Genomic DNA, 18,991 nt, shown 5'->3' with positions numbered 1-18,991 from the left:
TCCAGCAAAATCATCAGCAAAATCAGTTTCAGAACAAGAATAGAGGACCCAAGAGAAATAGCCTTGCCCAAGAAGCTGGTATAGCTCCTGAAAAAGCTATTCCCTTTGCTCAACAGGCCAGGTTCTACTAGCCAAGAGGCCTGTCTGAGGTTAGCAAGTGAAAGCTATTTAGTGACAGGAGAAGGATGATGGTGGTGGGAGGAGCACTGTGACTTTGCCAAAGGAACTGAAAATCCCAAAGTAGAGAAGCTGTCTCATAGCACAAAGGCAGATGTGAAAAGCTATCTAAAACCACAATTTGGAGTAGCTGGAGGTAGCAATCATTGCTGAAAAATGGTTGAATGAGTAGTTGCTGAGTTCGTCAAGAAATACAGGAATATGAAAAAAATTAACATAATCCAACTAATACAAAGAAATTGCATTTCAGATAAAGTATTTCAGAAAGGTGATGCAAGCAATTGCAAAAGTTGAAGAGAAGTTCTGTTCCTTTCACTGGTACAAGCATCAAAAATGAAAAAACTCAAACAAAAATGAAGAACGGAGATTCTGATTTATTTATCTTACAGCTTCAGCTCAGACATTTCAATCAGGAAGATAAAGCAATGGCCAGGTTTTTGGATGGCCTCTGCTATCCAAATTTTGGATAGCCTCCTCCTTCCAGCTCAAGGCAGATCACCTGCCAGTTTGATGTGGTTGTTTGTTTGGAGCTCTTGGTGAAAATATGTTTATTACCTTTCTCAGGAGACTAATCTATTATTTTCTTGTATGTATTTATAATGGCTGTGAAGTCACTGAAAAGCTCAAGCCATTGAAGCAAGTAGGGAGCTGTGTGAGTGGTTCATCATGGATAATGCTGGTGTAAAACCAGTCTCCATTCTGTCACCACTTTAAGGTTGCAGTTGAGTGGACAGTGACATGGCCAAGTCACCATATGAAAAAGTGCAGCTGGATGTAGTGTAGTGAGCTGTTACATCAGTTAGATCCAGCATCCTGAGCATGGGATGCTTAAGTGGCAGTTCAAAAAACATGTAAGAAATGACTGTCTGGCATTGCAGGGCTAATAATTATTTAAGGAAACAAATCTCAAGAGACCTTTTGCAAATTCCTACTGAAGCATTGTATAAAAAGGCAGAGAAATACAAGGAATGAATCAATTTACATGTCTTGGCAGAGACACACCAACCAGGGGGGAAGTCCAAAAGGAAATGTCACCAACTGGCAAGGCAACAGCTGCGTTTACCAACTTAAACAAAATTAGTCATTGAAAATACAAATGTAAAGACCAAACTAGGAGTCTTCCACTCAGATGTTATTTCCATCTCAACATGTGGATGTGAGTGTTGGAAACTCACCAGAGGCAAAGATGTCTCATGCCTCCAGAGGTAAATACCTGGGGAAAATACTAGGTAACAGATGGAGTGAATGTGTCACAAATGCAAAGATCTGCCACTTTCTCACCAGTGTGTCCCCCAAGTTCTCCAGGGTAAGCAGTGGAAACACTGGGTCGTGTGCAGTGAGTGGAGCCAGCAATGCTGTCTGAGCAGATGGGCTCTCAAGCAGCTGGAGGAACATACAAATGGTCAGACCAGATATTGCTTGGAGTGTGAACACTTACTGGCACTCAGCGGTACAGAAAAACTGCAGAGAGTGGCTGAAGATTGGCACAGACTTTGGAGCCACACTGGCTCCCAGAGCAACATCTGCAGGTGCAAGAAGGCTGTAAGGGGAAAAAGTTACTCTTGGTACCTCTTGGGAGTGGAGGGGGGAGGGTGTGCTTACATGGGATTTTCTCCTTTAAAGATCCAGACTATTTAAAGTTGGGTTACTGAGAGGAACCAGAGCTTCCAGTGACGGCATTTCTGGCTCAGGCTGCAGAGGGCTGCATTGCATGGACAAGCCAAGAAATCTGTCATCCCTGGTCTAGTGTGCTTTTGCTGTCTGACCTCAAGGAAATCACGCGACCCCACCAGTTCTCCAGAGCTCTCTGACCGCAGTACTGTAAGATTTTAATTAGAAGCAGTGGACAGTACACCACTTTTTCTAGTTTCACAAGCTGTCCTGAGGGGCTAGTAACTGTAGTACGTTTCTGTGGAAGTGGAAAAACCCCACGTGTTTCACACACTGAATTGAGAATAAAGAAGTTGCTTCTAGCTTTCTTTATTTATAAATAAGTATTTACATGGTGTAAGTGTAGCTACAGATTGTCTTCAGAGGTGAAGGATAGCCCTTAACTTTGTACTGTATATGCAAAGTGCTTGTATTTTATATGTAATACAATTTTGTGAGTTTAGTTCAGTTGGTGTTTTAGATGATGGCTGTTACTAGAGTAAAGAAAAATGTTTAGGTTCTGCAATTTTAGTCCAGTTTGTAGAACATAGGGACAAAAATAACATCCCGTGCTGTTTTTTAATCAATAGTACAAATAGATTCTTCAGTTATTTGTTCTTTATAATTCTAGTTCCTGTATGCAAACCCTGCTTTCTTAGAACAATTACTAGACCCTATTCATTCCTCTTGCTTTTATCACTGCATCTTAGCACCTTGTGTGGCAGGACTGAAGCAGTTTGCACCCCTCTTGCCAGGCCAGTTGTGCTACCTCCCTTCTGCTTCTTCTCTTTTGACATCTACGCTGAGGGACAGCCATCAAATTCCTAGTGGGGGTGTCACCTGCCTATTGGATAAGAAGATGATTTTTCAGAGAGTTAAAAATTTAAGGCAGTAAAGACTGATTCTATCATCTGCTCTTGCTTTTCCAGCCAAGTGCTTACTCTTTCTCATTCAGCCTAGCTTTGAAAGGTTGAGGTGAGAAGATCCCAGCCCTGTGCCTAGGGAGACTGTTCTAGCACCCAACCCAAAGCTTTCTGCTGTGCTTGGAATGAGAATCCCAATGTCTTTCTCCCAGATTTAAGCTTGCTTTTTTACTTGCACATTCCTCAAAGGCATTTATTGCCATTTACCATGACCAGGTGGTATCTAGCCAGGTTTAGCCCTTTTGGTTCTTCCCCTGTAGGCTTGTAGGATAGCTGTGGCTCCTGGGCACTACAAATCAGGGACCAAGCATCTCTTTTGAGGGTTTGCTTTTAGCCTGCCCTGTTTCATGCAGCTAGCCCCCTCTGCAGCAGCAGGGTGAGCTGTGGCAGTAGGTGCAGACACACCTGCACACTTCACATGGTGCCATGTTTTTGTGTCTGTAGCCAGGTGACAAAATACAAAGTCCCCTATTTGCAGGGGGGAGCTAAGCCATGCATTTTGCCTTTGAGAACTGGTAGGCGACACAAGGAGCTCAGTAAAGACACCCACAGTGCTTTCCTGAGCTGGTGGTGTGAGTTATGCTGCCATCTCTCCCCAGAGATGCTCAGAAAGCAGGGTATGACCTTGGGAGCATGATCAAGGATCCCCTTTCCAACCACAGTGAAAGTCAGTCTATCTAAAATTATTCTGCTCCCTTTTGAAAACAGTCTCCTAAGTGAGGCTGCAGACAGTAAGGGCAGCTGCTATCCATGCCAAGGAGCTCATCTGGATTGCATTTAAGAGGGAGTTTCAGATGAGTAAAACCTAAATGAACACAGGATCTGCTTTATTTGAAATTTTGACATCAGCAGACATCAGAATACAGACTGGCAGCAAACCCTGTAGGTAGGTTGGGATGCAGCAGAGATCTGTTGCCAGAGCTTGGGCCTTGCTGTGGGAGCAGATCTGATTGCCCAAGGGCTTCCTTGGCCAGTGCTCTGTGGAGCTCCAGGAGCATCTGGCAACACTGCTTGGTGGTTTCTGCAGGGAGCTTCAATTGCAGTATCTCAGCTGGAATCCCTGCTAAAGTAGTAGCCAGCCTCATTGGGACCACTTCCCTTCACCCAGTGTGACCCAGTGTGGATGTGAGCAGCACTGCCTGCCCAGGCTGGGCTGGATCAAGTCATTTGGGCCCCTCACCTAAGTGGCTGCAGATACGTCCCCAGAACAAAGTCATAATACAAATGGATTGTGGCAGCAGGGATGGAGTTCAGGAGGAATTAGCCTTTGGGGTATTTCATCAAATTTTTGAAGCATGAATTGTTGGTAAACCAGAGCTAACATTCCTAATCTGCAGCAAGAAGCAATATAAAGCAGCTGCAGCCCCGCTGCTGGTGCCTGGTGTTGTATTTCTCCTTGCCATTCTCTGCAGACTGGCTGTTGCTGTCCCTATCTCTCCCAGGGGCTTGGGGTGCTCTGGGGACCCCAGTCCAGCTGGAGATGGCAAAGCAGCTGAAACACTGCTGTGAGTGACCTTTGCCCAGGAGACCAGACCCAGCTCTCCTGCTGCCAGGCCCCTTTGAGCTGGGGTTTGTCCATGTGCAGGTGGCCACAGGGGAGCTCTCAGCCCCTTCCCGAGGCAGCAGGGGGCTCATTCACCACCTCGAAGATGGGTACCTGCAGTGGTGTGATGTGTGCCTTGGAAGGGACTGTCACTTTGCATGGACAGTAAAGGGAATCTGGAGAGCTGACTGTCACAGCTGCAAGTTTCTACCTTGCATCTGAATCAGAGGAATTAATCCTTTTGTAAGTGGCTGGAGTGAGTGAGCCCTAGAAGCAGCCAGATAGCAGACAGCAAATTAGACAATATTTTACGTTGTAAGATGTCCTCTGTATGTGAGTGTAGCTATCAGCAGAGCTGGAGAAGTGGGTGGGAAAGGCATGGTAAAACTGAGATTCTTGTCTCTTGAAGTCATGATGCTTGATAATAGTGTTTATTAACTGGCAGAAGCTTAAGTATCTGTGGTGGTTTTGCACATTTTGACAGAGAAAAGTGTTGTGCAAATTAATGGGGATGTTCTCTAAAATATATTAATTTCTGCAGGAATATCATAGGTAGCCTTCTGTTTACACCTATCCTTTTCAGGATTGCATCAGGAATAACTGGATATTCAGTTCAAACTTATAATTTGAAGAAAGTTTTTATAAGCCTTGAGCCATAGGTTTTATCTTCTTCTGCAAAATGATATGAAAATATTGTAAACAAAACTGTAGCTCTTTGTGGCCCCAGCCTGATTCTCATACATTGGTTTACTTCCTTCTTGTATTCCTCTTGATGAGGACAGGAGAAAGAGCATCAAAGATATTTTCCTTTGTATGAAACCTCTGCTGTGACTAAGACCATAAGGTCTTCACATTTTCAACTGGTTTCCATGTCCTTTAATCTCTCACAGCTCCACATGTCTTTTTGCATCATCTCAAACTGATTAGATAAAAAAATGAAAAGTTTACTTGGAAATTACAAGTACTGAAAAGTGTCATACTCTTTGACTGCCTTGCTTGCAGGAGGCAGTGGGTGGGAAGGAATAAAAGCGTACCTTAATTATACAGTCTCTCTGTTTATTTTCACAGCTGTAGCTTTGCTGAAATGTGCAGCAGACATCCTAAATCCACCAAGCAGGGTCCCTGTGTGTTGCACCTGCCAGTCCTACAATCTTGGTACCAGTTGGGGATGAGTGTGTGGCTGAACAATGCAGGAAGACTACAAGAGGTTTATCCCATTAGAAATAAATTACAGTGTAGTGTAGCATGAAAATGATGTGTCAGTGAATACAGAACACAGGATTACCTTCTGTCTCTTCCCTTTATCACAGATAACAGCAGCAGTATGGGAAAGAGATTTATATTGCACTTATTTGAAGCTGACCAAGCAATTTAGATGAGATGAAATAGGGATTTTATTTCTGGAGAGAAGAATGTGTGCTTGCTAAAATGCCATTAATTGCTTTATTATTTAAAGCACAAATTTTATCCAGCAATTTGTTGGTCTCCTCTTTTGTTCCAGTGAAAATAATTCACCATGGAAAGATTATTCTGTCAAAAAGGATGATGAACCTGCTAACAAATTAAGTTAAAAGAAGCTGAACTTTCAATTCAGCTTCTGTTTTCACCCCCCTTCTCTCTCTTAAGTACTGTGTGCATGTGTGAATTTCAATAAAAACATTAGTTGCGTAGCTAACTATGAAAACCCTAACAAAAATTGCAGCAAATACCACTGCAGCCCTGGAATCACAGGCATCCCCTTACATGTTGGGAGGCTGCTGTCCCGCTGTAGTAGCAGTGGCATGGCACACCCATTGCAAGCAGAGCCCTCTTGTGCTGCTCACACATAGAGCCAAGGAGCTTAGGAGAGCTCCTGGCCTCTCCTGGAGGCAGAGGCAGTCACTGGGACAGACCAGTCCTTTCCAGGTCCAGTGCTGAACTCTGCTCCTACTCCCCTGCCCTTGTTACAACAATGCCATGTCAGCTCCTTCCACAAGCACTGTCCCTGTTTGTCAAACTTCCCTGCTTTAGCTCTTTCTTGGTTTTTTTAAATCAGTCTCTTTGCAGTCTCTTTTTGCTCCTGTCAGTGCAATTTTGTGTTTCTTTATTTGGCTCCTCCATTACCCTACCAACAGCAGGCTGGTGGCCAATCTCCATCACCCAAAGCTGTGTTTTTTCTCCTAGGGCTTCATGCCTGGAATTTGCCCTGCCAGTATTAACCCAGTGCTTGCCCATGACTGATTTATTTGCCATAAAAACAAATTGAACCCAAAGGAGATGTGCCTCCATGCAAATCAGTTTTCTTGTACAAGCACTGCTTGGAGGAATGGTCACTTCTTTGTCATGCCCAAAGCACAAGCTTTGGGACTTCTGCTTTGCCACAGGCTGAAGATTAGGAAAGATGTGAAGCTTATGAGGTGAGCAGAGTCTTCTGTATTGTTGGCTCACTTGAGTCATTTTAGAGACCTTGAAAGCATTGCTTGCTTCAGTTGTGGCCCTAAGGATTTCCTTACATCCAAGAGGGCAAAGGAGAAGGCATGTAGATGTGCTTTCTGGAACAAGGTGATAATTATGTTTTACTTTAAAAATAACAGCTGTTCCATGGAAAAAGAGCTTTGAAGCCATTTCTTGTATCTTTCAGTTCTTCACAAATAGAAGTAATTCCAAGATATATATATATATATATATAATTTCATTATTACCGTTTCCTTGTGAGACAGAGTACTGCTCCCTGTCTTGATCAGTGATTAAAGCTGCAGTGAGACCCCTGAATTGCCAGCAATTCTGTATCATTTGTGTCGCCATCGATAGAAGAAGAATAGCTTTTACAAAAACTATTTTTATTACAGCTGTGTAGACGTGAATTTATAGCTTCAATCATGCTTCCAAGAGAGCAGCTGTGAAAGTGAGATAGAAAGCTGGATGAAAGAGGTGGCAGGAAAAGTAAAACATGGCAGGGGGACTGCAGGAGGGGATAACACCTGGAAACATCTTTTGGGAGAAGTAAAGCTGGAGAAGGCGTGGAGCCACTATACTTCACCAATCCCTGACCAACTACTGGCTTCTTGCCTGCTTTTTGTTTTTATTTTGTTTCACATTGCCTGGTATTTATCCCCACCCTTATTTGCAACAGACGATTTTTATAAGGTTCGGAAGTGAGCGAGTGCTTTTTCCAGCTCTCTGGTCTCCGTGCCTGCTGGAACATCTGTACACACACACTCTTTTCCTGTCTAAAGATAGTTTGAGCTAGTGTGCCCAAAATACAACTTCAGGCTTGGGTTTGTTGTTGTCTTAGTAAGCATAAAAATGTGTTCTAATATTATGTCACTCCAGTTATGTGTTTCAGCAGCTGCAGTCTGTTTGTGTCCAGTTTGTTGGGAGTGGCCTTGCTTCCTGGGATTTATTTTTCCATAGCTGGAGCCCTGGGTTACTTGGTTTGACCAAGACTGCACATTGCAGTCTTTCTGTGAGTATGATCATTCTTGCCCAGTAGGATGATTCCAGCAGGGTTTTCTGCTGGAATGACATGACCACCTTTGACTGACCTCGTGCTCTGCCAGCACTGCTGTTTGCACATCATCCCTTCCCACCCCCTCTGCTTCCCCCTGTCCCTGCAGGCCTTGCTGCAGTTGTGCAAAAAAATATTCCTTCTTTCTGCAGTGCCATCACTATGTTGAATAATTCTGCTTTTACTTCTCAGGTTTTCTGGCTTGACCTCTCCAGCTCCCTCCATCCAGCAAGGACATAGTACCTAACCCCTTTTGTGGATATATGTGCTCCTGTGGTGTGCATTGAAAAAGTAGAATTTACTTATCATAGACCTTTCCTTATTTTTACTTATGTTTTGTTATTTTGAGTTTAATGCACTGTAACTTGTGCTGTGGGGTCGCTTACCCTCCCATCATGAAGTCCCAGTTAGGAGTCTGGGATGGGAGCTTTGTGTAGCCTGGAGATCCAGGGAAAGGAAACTACTAAATGGCAAGTTGTGTACCAGCCACACTTCTGGGTTGGCTGGTGCTTGGAAAGTTGATGAACATGGACATTTCAGAAGAGGCTGCTGTGAAGGGTAAAGAGGCGCAGGGAAATGACCAGGATCAGCAAGTGTTTGATGCTCAGGTATCTGTAAATGATTATCACAGTCCATGTATTGTGTGGGGATGTTAATTTTTGCTGATAAATGACAAACTACATTATGCACTTTTATAGGTAAAGCAAAAATTGTTCATGATCGTAAAAGCTTTTGTACTGCTTGTTGCTATAACTTAGGAAATGTGAAATGGTCAAGTGAATTAATTTTGTGGGTCATCTCAAGTGAGTGCCTGTAAAAAATGTTGTGCAGCTCATTGTCTATTTTCTTTTTAAGGCCTGTTTTATGGAAAGGGAACTTTGGAAACTTGGAAGATTCTGATTTTTATTGGTGATATTCCTCTATCCTTGGAGCAGCGAAGGCAAGCTCTCCTCGGTGCAGGAACCTGGCACCTTTGGGCTGGAAGGAAGGTGAAGGTGTCAGAGCTTCCTTAGCAGAGCAGGAGGGTATTCTGTCACTGCTGCTGGCTGGATGGCTCCAGGAGAAGGACTCAAGGAACCATGCAGCTGGCACCCTGCTTACGACTCTTAATGTCTGCCAAAATTGGTTTAAAATAGCTGTTACTCAGAGAGCAATATTACAGATTTGTATTTGAGCTATTTGGACTTCTCTCAAGGGTTGGAGTACAAGATGCCAAACAGTGCAGCTTGCTGGTTTTTTAATACAAAGTTTCACATTGTGAAGTCTTTGTCAGAGAAATTTCTATTTCAAGCCCTGGGATACAAGGTGTTTGCAGTAAAGTGTGCTCTTGTTGCAGGGCTGAGTATCTGCCCTTCGTTGGCATTTAGGTTATCCTCATTTATGCTGCAGAGATGCCCAGGGGCTGGGTGAGTCAGGGCCCCGCTGTGCAGTGTGCTGGGTGACAGTAGGGTGACAGTCCCTGCCCCAGGAGCCACTAGCCTGGGTCACTGGCTTCAGATGCCACTGCCATAAGCTGCTTGGGAGCATCAGCTGCCAGGCCAGAGCATACTAAGGACAGAAAGCAGGGATAGTTCAGGTGAGGCAGCCAAACATGCATTTTAAATGCAATTTACAGTCAGGACATCAGTAGTGCCTTCTTTGCCCAAGTCAGCCGATACAAATGCACAGCTCATTGTCATTAACTATCCTTCTATATTTCAAAGCTTTATAAGCCCTGACCTACAGTTTGATCTCTGCCAACACCAGTTCCCACAGGAACACAGGACCACTGTGAAAACAAACTGTTAGAATCAGAGAGATGTATATTCTCCTTCACAGCAGGGAATCTGTCTGCCATATCCTGCCTTGTGCTCTGTGCGTGGCATCGCTGGGTGAAGCACAGGGGATGGTGTCCATGGATTCAAGTGAGAGGTTGAGCTGTAACAGTGAAATGCTGGGAATTTTTTCATGTTTATAGTATGCCTCAGTCCAAGGCATGTGCAGGTTGGAAAAGAGTCATAGAACTGTTTAGGTTGGAAAAGACCTTTAAGATCATCGAGTCCAACTTTTAACCCAACGCTGCCAAATCCACCACTAAGCTGGACAAAAATGCACCACTGGGTTCTATTTATGTGTTGTATAGGAGGGTGTGAGGTGGTTTCTATAGCACAAAGTCTCGACCATTGCTGTGATTCAGTTGTGCCATTGCCAGCTGGGGCAGTCTGCAGTTCTGGAAGTAGGGCAGGTGAAGCCTCAGCCCCAGCTCCCCTCGCCAGGCAGTGTGTGTGTTTTACACAGCACCAGTGTGGGAACAAGCTGAAGGGAAACTTCATTGTGTTTGACAGTGCCTTTTAGCTGAAGTACTGCCACGATTGGCATGACAGCAGTGAATCCCAAAATTGGTTGATTGCCGAGAGAGCCTGTGAAGACAGACATGAGGGATAAAAGGAATTAAATGCTTAATTAATAGGTTTATACTTCTATTTCTTGAAGCATGACTATTTTTCCTTCTCCTGTTTGTTTACTTTAAGGTGCCATATGTTCCACTTGAAGCTGTATAGAAATTTGCTGAAGAAACCTGCGCATCAGGGTTAAGAGAGTTCTTAACTAGGTGATCTGCTGCTTGAATATTTGACTTTTGAAATAATTAAATATTGTGAGCTACCAACATGAAGAGATTATTTGGCCAATATTTTGTACACTAATAATAGCACCTACACTGTGTAGTGTAGTTACTCTTGATTTTAAGGGACTAAAACTTCAGCTTCTGATGGTAGAGGTTCTCTCCTGTGTTCATGTATCCCTGATAACATTTTTCATTAGAATTCTAGTTGCAAATATCAACATTTCTTTGGTGTCTCCTTCTGTTAGTTCCTTGCTTCCCACATGCTGTTCTGTGTGAAAGTCTTTGTGAATTGCTTAAAGGAGTAAAATCCTTCATGGTAATGGAGATGCTAACATGCATGACAGTTCTTATCCATCCAAAAATGGCAGCAGTTGACTTGTAGTTTTTCATATAAGCTGATTTTTCACTCAGAAAAGTTTTCACTTAGAGAAGGTAGCTATTAATTACTTATCCATCCATGTTTCAATATGCCACCATCTCGTTAAATAGCTCCCTTGTCTATTTCTTTCTGAAACTATAAAGCACTCTTTTCTGCAGAGCAAGCTCAATGACATCTTGACACTTCCCTAATGTTTTCAAATCCTGGTGGGTTTGAGTGAATTGCTGGATTTATTTGAACTTCAGATTCAGGGCTTGTAAATATGCACAGATGAAAGCTAAAAAGGTTGACAAGAATGCATTTGCAGTTGCAAGCGCTAGGTTTGGCATAGTTATCTTTGGCAACGTGAACCTAATCAAGTCCAGGAACTGGAGTGATCATAAATCTGTTGTGATGCTGATAGTCGTCTTGTATTACGGTAGTCAGTACTACCTCCTCTATTATTAGATTGGGCCCTGGGGAAATGCAAAGGAAAGTGTGAGTCTCACCCACGATGTTTTGGTACTAAGCAAGCCAAGCATTTGGAGAAGATCCTTATCTTTGCTGAGCAGATGGAGGGTGAGGTGAGCGGATGAGACCAAGTTGCTGAAGAGGTCTCATCTTCCAAATGTTAGTGCAGAGCTTTAACGTGGAATGGCTCTGCTCTCACGGATTGGTACCTGGCTGTCCTGTTTCCAGACAGCAGTGCTGCTACCCACAAGAGACCTGGGAAGAGGAGTCCACCCAAGCAATGAAGCTTTCAATGGATGGCATTGTTAAGGATGATTTCAAGAGCTGACTTCTAGTATTCCATTGGTCCAGGTAGTTGAAAGATCTGTGAAAAACCCTGCACTATGGATTTATTTTAATGAAGGAGTTTGGGTAGTGACATTATGTGTGTGTAGGTAGCCATTCAGCAGAGGGAAAGTAGGTGGCATGTCTTTTGCTACTACTTCTGCCTCTTCACTTTCTGAGCAGAATGCTTTTTAGTTTAAGGGCTCCTAGGATACCAGCATCTCCTGGTGAGAACTGGTTAGCTGGCTCTGTGCAGGGCATGATTGGATTGGTAGGTGTTTAGTTCATAGGTTTCACCTACTCATCTTGTTTTCTATTAATAACTTTATGTTTTAATCCTGTAAGTGTATTGTGCCATGCATCTGTCTATTTGGGGAGCTAATCCTGTAGTAGTAGGTATCTATTTCAGGAGCAGCCTAGACAAAGCACAGCCTATTTGAGTGCTGGCCCCCTTATTGTGTGTAGTGGGTTAAATCGCTGGTATTAGTGTAGTGTAGGAGTTCAAAAAGGAAAGACGTTATTTGCAGTGTCAACTCATTAAAATACTCTGTACAGATTTTTCCAAAAGAATAAGCAGCCCAAGCACACTGGGCCCCATGCCAGGGTATGTAATAGCCTTGCACAGCACCAGTTGAAGCTCCAAGTTGGATAAAAGGCAGCTTTTTCTGGGTTTGTTAAGTATTCCTTTAAAAAAAATAAAAAAGGTTTGTATACAGAAGTAGCAAATTAATTCAGTCCTATCAGAAAGTAGGTCAGTGACTGACCTCCCGATAGCATGAGGCAGCAGTTTCAAGCAGAAGTGACAGCTCAGCAGCGTGGACCCTCCATGTCTCCAGGAAACTTGTTTTGACAAATGTAAACACATTATATCCTGTATTCCTCTTGCTTTTTTTTTTTTTTTTTTTTTTTCTGCTGCATTAGAAACCACAAGCTGTCACTCTACATCCCCTTTCTTCACCCTTTCTGGTCCCCAAAGGGAAATGCCTTGTATCATAGCTAATAATTTTTGCAGGGCTGTGTAATGAGTAAGACATTCCAGCAAGGGTTGGTGTTTTTTTATGACACACAAAGTTGAACACTGTAAACCAGACTTGACTAAAATCCAAACCAAAGTCTTTCCAATGGTGAGGGAAGTCAGTGGGAAGACAGGAACTGGATTAATTTAGGATCCTTCTGTACCTAGCTTTGCTTTTCTTTGTACTGAATGAAATTTTTACATATACCCACGTGCCTCTTCAGTGTTTACGTTGCCAGTGTTGGTGTCCACATTGCTACAGAGAAAACCTTGAACATGTCTTCACTTCAGCTCAGCAACTCCTGAAACTGGGATGCTTTTGTAATTTTGGGTGAAGCAGCGATGTGTATATAGATGGGGTTGTGGCTCCTTGTATACCTCATAAAGAATAATTGCCTCAGAAGACATGGGAATATGTTCATCTTTTCATTGAGTTGTCACTATCAGCAGGTATTGAAGGTGGACTGTACACTACTAGTTAACTACTTGACTTGTACCTTTCCTGCAGTGATTTCTGCTGTGGAAATGATTGTGGATCAGAAGGTCACACAAGGTTTTCAGCTGTCTCCTTCTCCTGACTTTTAACTAGGTTGCACAGACAAGATGCTGCTGTGTGGAATATATAGAGGAGGATTTCAGACTGTATTAGCCATCATGGCTCAATTTAAGCCATTTTACTAAAGATCTCATAAAACTTGACATGATTTTCTTCATTACCTAGTTACCTTTCTGGCCTGAGGTGGCTCAAAAATATTGAGAGACTCCTATGGATATTTATACAGATGCTGTACAAAGAACGATTTTTGCCATGTGATGGATAAAATAGCCCTTTAGCTGCACACTACCATTTAACTGAATTTTTAAGTTCATTTACTTAGAAGAAGTACACTACAATAAATGTTGGATGACACTGTCTCACCTAGGAGTAGAGATTTGATTGGGGAGGATAGGAATATATTTGTTAAAACCAAAATGCTTCTGGCTTTAGTAAAGGTTTGATCTGAATAGATTCAAATCAAGCAAGAAGTCAGATGGATTTATATTACAGAACTGGCTATGAGAAGCTGGGGAAGAAGAAAGTCCTGTTTCAGTGAATTACATGTTTCTGTTCTATAGGTAATGTTGGCATTGATTGTTACATACCATGCAATGGATGTCATGCTGAGAAAGTAGTGAAAAATACACTAGTGTATGCAGTTAAAAAAAAAAGACAAAGGAGAGGAGTGCCCATGTACATGTGTGTGAGTACACTTGGGGGGGGGGGGGGGGAACAGGCAGTTCCCAATCTGCCTCCTGAGGGATCTTTGCATGACACAGATGCTGGCTTTCAAGTCATTATACTCTCCACAGGGCCACCAAGTTTCCTCTGCTTGAAAAGGCTGGAAGTGCAAGGTGTGCTCCAGGTGAAGGCAAAGATCTGATGCTTTTTCCCACTGTTTCATGCTTACAGAGATGCTGCTTTCCTTTGCTCCCTCCTGCACTGGGGATAGAGAGTCAGGAAGGAAACAGCATCTTTTGACTACACAGATCACCGAGTCCAACCTTCAACCCAGGACTGCCAAGTCCAGCCCAAAACCATGTCCCTAAGTGCTATATCTACATGTCTTTAAAGATCTCCAGTATTCCAATACTGAAATCCTTTTAGTTCAAGGCAATTTGATCTTCTCTTAAGGTTTAAGAACTGGAAGCACCAAGTGGAGAGCTGGGAGGTTTCCTCCCACCCCCAAATGCTCACAGGAGGTCCTGCCAGGCTGGCCAGTTGAGCTGCTGCCCTGTTGCTCATGAGTGGCAGAGCTCTGTGTAACAGAGGTGACATGGTGACCTTTGCAGTGAAGTGAAGACAGGCATAAATCAGAGACAGAAAAATTGCCAGCCACTATTCCATGGTGTAGACAGTCACTGGTGTCACTTGCCTTTGGGCTAGTGTCCTGTCTCACTTGTTGGAAAAGCAGTTCCCATGGAATAAGAAAGCTGAAATCCTCCTTTTCTTTTTAATTTCTAGCCAGGGGAGTATGTTTCACAGTCTGCATCCCATACAAGCAGTGACTACCAGTGCATATTTGGTATATGTATTCAATATATTAATTTACCCCTTCAGCTGTGTGCACGCATCATCAAGGAGCAGGACACCTTCATATGTTCCCTTTTGCTTTGGAAACCTTGGTGATGGCTTGCTGGGATGAATGTCACCTTTACGGCTTTCTCCTGATGCCCTGCAGGTAGCAGTTCTGAGGGAGTGCGGCTGCAGGATCAGCCAAGACTGCTATCCTCCCTGTGATGACACTGGAGGGCAGAGCAGCAAAGTGTGATGGAGAGAGGCCAGGGGAGATCCTGGGTCTGCATTTCCTCAAAGCTGAGCCTTCCTGTGTTGGCCCTGTGTTGGGTAGAGCAAGCTCAAACTCACACAAAGGACTTGGCAAGAATGGCTCTTCTGCTTGGGGGTGGTTTCCTCACACTCTCAAGTCGCATCCCTGAAACAAACAAACAAAACCAAACAAAAAATGCTTCAGAAAAACCCAGGTCCCACCTTTTCCTTCATAGTATTCTTAATTAGATTTGTGGCTTGGATATCCTGGGCTTTTTCCATCCCAGAGTAAGAACTCAGGAAATTTAAGTTGTTTGTTCCCTTCTATACAGCAAAGTAAAAAGGTACAGGAGAAGTCATATTTTGGTAGTTGAGATAACTTACAGCAAAACTTAAGATTTTATTAGTTTTCTTCCAAGGTGAAGGAGAATTGTTTTTACCTCCAAGTAACTCATCAGCTGAAGTTTTTGACTTAACAGTTGAATCACCTTTATTTCAACCCTGTTGACTCTTGGACTGAATCCAGTGAAATAATGCATTTAATGTGATGCACTGAAAATATTTAAAAATTTTTGTTACTTAGGGGAGGAAGGTGGGAGTTGCCACTTTAGTGCTTTTATGAATGTAGAGTGATCTACACTGATTAAGCATGACTGTTCAGTCAACAGCACAAGGCAACATCCATCCTGGCTATAACAATGTAAATGTCCTTTGCTTTGCTTAAATCTGTCTAGGAGTATGTAATCTATCAGAGTAACATCTCAGATGGTGAAGAAATTCTATACAGGGTGTATGAAATGAAGAGTCTGTATGAAATTTCATCCCTCCTTAATGTTTTGCAGGAGCTCTTTTTGGTTGAAGTAACATGTGAATTTTGTAGAGAAATTAGGTGGTCATTAGGGTCATTCTTGCACTGATGCAGGCATAGGACAGATTCTACAAAGGTAAAATGTTGCCCCTCTTCAGGACTTTAGAACCACTCAAAGCACTATTTTGTACAAGTGTTAAGAGGGGGAAAAAGAGAAAATTAATTCCTTGTATTGCCCAGCTAATGTCCTGAATGAATTTACTTTGCATTCTCATGTGGTCTGTGCTCGGAGATTTGGTGATCTCAGGGAGATCTACTGGAGCACTGGATGTCCTGTGCACAGCATGAAGCAGTGGCTTTTAAGGGCTTCTCATGAAGCCCATTTGGCAGGTGCTGTGAGTGCTCATTTTGCTTGGCTTTGTTTCTTTCTCTGGATTTAAGCTAGTTTGTGGTTAATGGTTCAAGTTTGCATCATCATTGAAACACTGCTCACCTCAGCTGACTACAACTTTATGCCCATTACTGGTTCCAGAGTGTAAACTAGATAGGTTATTAGTCCTGCCCTGAGGAAGAAGAGAAGGAGTTAAAATTTAAGAGCTGCCTGTGGTGGACAAGAGTGCTGACTAACACCTTTCTTGAGTACATGGAAATCAATTTGGACCTTGTCTGATGAATGCCACTGCTGGAGTTCTTTCTTTTCCTTTTAGAGGTACATATGAGAATCGAGAAGTAAGTGCGTTCACTTAAGATAACATCGTGTGACAGCTGAGAACAATTAAAACTCTTACTTGTAGCTATATTTTTTTCCTTCCTTTCTACAGCAGGAGGGTGGTGTCTGCAGCTCTAAGGAGTTGATACAGGCTATTTGTCACTGCTGTGATCTTATCTAGAACAAGTATCCTGCAAGGTTATTTATTTTACAGCCTTTTCTTCTAGTTTTGCACAACACACAGATCTTGGGAGATGGGAAAGGTTTTTTTTCTTACTAGAGTCTTTTTGGCAATAAACACATGCCTAACTGTAAGAGAAAAAACTTTCACAACCAAGCTTGTTTTGTGAAGCCCAAACATTTGTGAAGCTTACAAACCCTCAAACTTTGCATAATGTGCCCATCCCTGGTCTCAAACATGAAGTGGCAGAAGAGGGAAGTGTTACTTTTTTTAACCAACAACTTATGACTGTGTCAACACATGACAATTTGTCAAAGCTTGCTGTAGCGGTACTGTAAATTAATTTTTAGCATCACTTGTGAGTGGTAAACACTTTGTGCAGTGTGAACAGCTCCTAGTACAGTGTGAGTTGTCAGCAGCTTGTGAGCTACCCTAAAAAAAAAAAAGCACAGAGGGAAGGATACAAGCCCGTTTACTAGTACAAAATGGGTCTGAGTCTGCAAAAATTCAACATGTGGTGGGATGTCAACTCAACCTTGAAAACTTGTTTTTTCCGTTAATAGTAATCACCTGCAAGGCTGGGAAATCACAACTTTCCATTCTGTGCCCCAAGCAGTGTCTGATAGCAAGCAGTTTTCTCAGGCTCATGACTTGGTGAAGTAGAGCCCTCTCTCTGCTCTTGGGTTTTGCCTTTGCTTGCTTGCTTTAAAAGCAGAACATGCAAGTATGCTCTTTTGCTGTGAAGTCTCAAATCAACCACGTAAAATGCCTGGAAAAAAATTAATATGGCAGCCCAAAGAGAAATGGTGGGGGCTGAGTGCTCTCTCCTCCTCACCTGTCCCCTTGCTGCTTCTCCTTGCCTATCTCAGCTGCTGTGGTGGAGCTGCCAGTGATGGTTCATTCAATAGGAGTTGACATGATGGAAGAAAATTATTTGGTGCGAAAAGACAGGGAATATGTATTGTAGAAAACAACTTTTCAGATACAAATGTATTTTAACCTGTCACTTTAGCAGAACAAGCAGTAATAACCTCCCAACCTAACAATGACTGTTAAGTTGAATGTTAATTCGCTCAGTCGTTGAATTGCTAACATGTCTACAATTTACAAGTGAACACCCACTCAAGAGAGAGAAAATAGAAGTTGGTGCCTGGAATTCCTGGCCTTACTGAAATCACCTACATTTTTTTGGTACTAATTCATCTTGCATTTCCTGCGAGTGCTTTTAAGTAGAACTAGATGAGAAAAACAGCTGGGTGCGTTTGTTTGCCACTTTGATGCGCTCAGTGCGGGGTTTTTTTTCAGGCACAATCGCTCTTGGCTTATACACCATAGGGTGGCTTTGGCTGCACCCTGGGGCTTGTTCCTGTGAGCAGGCAGCACATGTGAAGCTTGGCACAAGAACTCTTGAGACCTGCTAAAGCTAGTTTTAACCTGGTCATGGTTTTAAAGAGAAAGATTACTTTATTTGTGTTTTTGCTCATAAAGAATTTTGGTTATATTTCCTTTTCTAGATACAACTGTAAGTGCTGCCTGTATGAAAGAGCTGAGCCACACCATCCAGTAAACTGTCTAGAGCAGCAGTTGGCTTGCTTGGAAATCACTTCCAGGACTGTGTTGTAAGTGTTTTTACAAAAGCATCATCAAATGGTTTCTTCAGTTTTGGGATGATTTTGAAATGTTCTGGTTGTTTCTTATAGTTTCACTGTTTTATTCTGATATCTAGTAAGACACTAACAATGCATGTGGGAACTGGAGCACCCCCATATCAGTGCAAAGCTTAAAGCTAAAGCCCTTTCAAGGCTTTTTGCTCTCTTGCTCTAGAACTCCCCAGCAAAGTACCTAAACACTTTTGAGAACAGGCAGCTACAGAGAAGCCTAGAAAGAAATTTGGCCAAATACATAGTGATCTATTTTGTTACTAACTCTATGACATACATGTTTTTCAAGTGTTCATTCTAGCCTGTACTTCAGCCTTTTAGTTGTGCTGGTGTAGCCCTGCTAGAGTGAATTCTTTGTGGAGGTCTTCATAAACTGTGATCTGCCTAACTCAGTTTGAAATGATCCATGAATAGATGCCCTGTCTGATCCAAAAACAGCAGTGCTTTTTCCCTTTGGCCATGCAGAGGGTATTGCTAGGGAACTTCAGCACACTCTGAATGGAGGTGAATTTGGTCAGCTGCATCTTCTTTCTATGATCATGGAATACTAGAATATCGTGAGTTGAAAGGGATCCACAACAATTTTTGAGATCATCCTAGTGATGAGTGGGTCTCAAGGAAAATGGCCCTATTTCAGGTCACAAGCCAATTACATTGTATATGGCATTGAGGATGTGTTTGCATTTAGAATAAATAACATCATCCTAGAAAACTTTGAGATGTACACCAAAAAAACATTTTTGTGCTGTCTATACTGTTCATTTTGAAAGCATA

The 18,991-nt window shown here is 42.7% G+C and overlaps 1 protein-coding gene across 5 annotated transcripts in view; it reads left to right on the top strand.

The window, feature by feature from the left end:
• The window catches only part of BACH2 (BTB domain and CNC homolog 2), a 188,141-nt gene that overhangs the window by 67,223 nt on the left and 101,927 nt on the right, over positions 1-18,991 (top strand). For 4 of the 5 annotated variants that reach the window (XM_071445870.1, XM_071445862.1, XM_071445871.1 and 1 more), the window contains one exon: positions 18,071-18,175. The exons of the other annotated variant lie outside the window; for it this stretch is intronic. The gene's annotated coding sequence lies outside the window, so the exon portion shown is untranslated. The remainder of the gene's footprint in view (positions 1-18,070; positions 18,176-18,991) is intronic. 5 annotated transcript variants of the gene reach the window in all.

Source organism: Agelaius tricolor, unplaced genomic scaffold, assembly GCF_023055355.1.
Source record: "Agelaius tricolor isolate 1412-34295 unplaced genomic scaffold, bAgeTri1.0.p SCAF_1, whole genome shotgun sequence".
Taxonomy (NCBI): Eukaryota; Metazoa; Chordata; class Aves; order Passeriformes; family Icteridae; genus Agelaius; species Agelaius tricolor.
The sequence above is the reverse complement of the archived record's forward strand: the minus strand, read 5'-3'. Positions and strand labels throughout refer to the sequence as shown.